General features: G+C 43.5%; 1 pseudogene; it reads left to right on the top strand.

The window, feature by feature from the left end:
- LOC142554786 (ethylene-responsive transcription factor ERF109-like) lies at positions 1 to 2,835 on the top strand (annotated as a pseudogene).
- Positions 2,836 to 3,086: the final 251 nt, after the last annotated feature.

The following is a 3,086-nucleotide window of genomic DNA, read 5'->3' as shown; positions in this document are numbered from 1 at the left end:
ATGGCACGTAGGGCGGAGGCGAGCGTGCAGGCTTGGCGAGCTGGCGGAGGAGAGCGTGCGGGGCGACGGGCGTGCAAGTCGAGGGCGAGAGCGAGGGCGAGCGTGCATAGTTGCACGGGCAGGAGGCGAGCAAGGAGGGAGAAGGGCGAGGCTGGTGAGATGGTTGTGGACGATGGCTTGCAGACACACAAGAGGCGAGCGTGGTGACGGGGCTGGCATCCGGGCGAGCGCGCACGGTTGCATGGGTAGAGCGTGAGCGAGGTTGGCAGGCAGCTGCGTGAGGGAGGAGATGGACCATGTGCGAGGTGGCTAGGGCACGCGAGGTAAGGATCGGAGCGTGAGCGTGTGTGAAAAATTCTATGTGAGATAAGTGAGAATGAAGTGAGGAGGGGATCTCTATCTATGGGAGAGACCCAGAGCAAATCTGGCCGTTGAAGAGGGAAAGGTGATTTAATTTGTTTCCAAATTTTTGGAGACTAATGTGCGGCAGGAGGAGAATACCCAACCCCGATGTTGCAAACCGAGGATAACATAATTAATCGAACTTCGAACCTAAGATTCAGTTCGACTTGGGAGGGGGAGACTGGTGATACCCCAAGAATGGACCCATCAAGATCAGGCCCAAACTCCCGGCCTATCCCTAACACAGGTAGAGGGCCCATGACAGGCCCATGTATTCTTCTATAAATACCAAGGTTTGAGCGTATGATTTTTCATCACTATATTACTTTTCAGCAGCACCCTTAGCTGCTCTCCCCTTATATCCTTAGTCTCTGACTTGAGCGTCGGAGGGGCTACGCCACGACACCCTCCTGGCCCCCTTCTAACTGTCTTATTCGTGATTTCAAGCTCAGGGTAATTTCGAAACCTGCGTCTGGACTAGTGACACTTGCTGGAATCAGACTCTAAATTTCCCATGAGTATCCCACGTATTTCAGAAAACACATTAAAATAAGTGTTTGTATATATGCTTAAAGTTTGAAAACATAAGGATATGTGTGTTAATACTTTTAAAACACGAGAAGTTAATAAATCTTTATATTTCATAAAAGTTTTAGTAATATCGAGATTTCACGTAGGTGATATGGTATATATATGCAATTAACCCTAAAAAGAAACACAATTCCCTACTCTAAAACTTGAACTCTTAATCAAGAGTTCAACCATCGTCTAGCATTACGTTGGAGTTAGGTGTGCTTCAAGGAATTTAAATGCGTAAACAACCGATTTTGAATCTTAGGAATAAAATTGTCAGTCATCGCAAACCAATCGAGCAACTTTTTAAAAACACTTTTTTGGGTTTTGCCAAGAAGAAAAGATGCATCGAACTTTGGAAAATGGAATAAATTTTTTTACCATATAGAATTATAGAATAATATAGACATATAACATGTTGGCAAAAATTTGTGTGAGACGGTGTCACAGGTCGTATTTTGTGAGACGAAACTCTTATTTGGGTCATCCATGAAAAAATATTACTTTTTATGCTAAGAGTATTACTTTTTATTGTGAATATCGGTAAGATTGACCCGTCTCACATATAAAGATTCGTGAGACCGTCTCACAATAGACCTACTCTAACATGTTAACTAATTAAAAGTTGATTATCTTATTCAATTAATATATAATTATAATTATAAAATAGTCCAGTGGAGAATGGAGACGGTATTGAGCTTACTGGACCGAATCTAATTATTTTAATCCGGCCCATCGTTCTTCCAGATCCAGGCCCATTTCTACCAGATTTTGTAAGAGAATACGTCATAGTATCCGTTGACCCGTACAAAACCACAACTTCATAATTGAACACAAGCTAGATTGCCAGCTCATCAGATACTTCCACGTCATCTTTGACCCGACCGATTACCTAAATAAATAATTCCCACGTGTAAAACTAGCATATATATTCTCCTCCCCTTCTACTTCCCTTTGTAAAGTCGATCAAACAGGAGAAATTTATTGGAATCACCACTCAAATGAGCTACCACCGCCACGTTCCGGAGTCGCTTCCGCATCCTCCGTAGCGGCTGACCGATGAGGATGAAGTCGCGGTCATTGTGGAAGCCTTGAAGAATGTTATAACCTGGGGTGATCTTTCTGCCTCAAGCCCAGGGGTGGAGGTAGCTGTTAGCCCGGGTAGATCAATTTAAAATATTAAAAATACTAGAGTTTAAAATTCTAGCCCGGATAGTGCCAGATTACTGGCTCCGCCACTGCTCTAGCCTAGTTCAAGATTTCACGATTCCGTCGCATTTCGATCGTGGTTCCGGATTTTTTGCTGTTTCCGAAGAAATGGAGACTTGCAGTTCATGCAGGGTAAAGGGTTGCTTGGGATGCCATATCTTCGATGGAGAAAAGAAGGCTGGTTTAAAAAATGCAGTGGGGAAGATGAAGGTGGGTGGGAAGAGAAGTACAGGGGTGTCCAGCAGCGGCCGTGGGGGAATGGGTGGCGGAGATAAGGGACCCCCGTAAGGCGGCGCGGGTGTGGCTAGGGACTTTCCAGACAGCGGAGGATGCGGCGCGGGCTTATGATAAGGCGGCGATCGAGTTCCGAGGACCCAGAGCCAAACTGAATTTCTCTTTCACGGATTACACTTCTGGTTCGGCTTCAACTTCCTCGGCCGCGCCACCGACGGCGCTGCAAGAAAATATGTACTGCGAAGTGATCGAGAATGGGACTAAACAGATAGATTTATGGGAGCTGGGGACGATCGGGGAAGCGGAGATTCAACAATGGATGACGATAATGGATTCCATTAATGACGATTCATCGGATTCTGCTAGTGGCGGGAATATTCAAAGCGTGTGATTTTATGCGAAATTTATGTTTTAGATAGAAAATGGAGATGCCAAATCATATAATTATTTATTTTTGGAAATTATTCATTTATGCTAAATAGGCTTTTGGTCGGCTAATTAATCAACACTTGAAATCACAAAATAACTTGTTTTTACATTTAGTCTGATTTTCGATAGAGGGAGTGTATTCATTCTATACTTTTAAAGACTTTTAATGATTTTTTTAAATGATATATTTTTGTGGAGTTGATAGATTTTTATTGACTTTTATAGAATCTCATTGAATT

Source organism: Primulina tabacum, chromosome 8 (assembly GCF_025594145.1).
Source record: "Primulina tabacum isolate GXHZ01 chromosome 8, ASM2559414v2, whole genome shotgun sequence".
NCBI lineage: Eukaryota > Viridiplantae > Streptophyta > Magnoliopsida > Lamiales > Gesneriaceae > Primulina > Primulina tabacum.
This window is presented reverse-complemented; position numbering and strand designations above follow the sequence as displayed.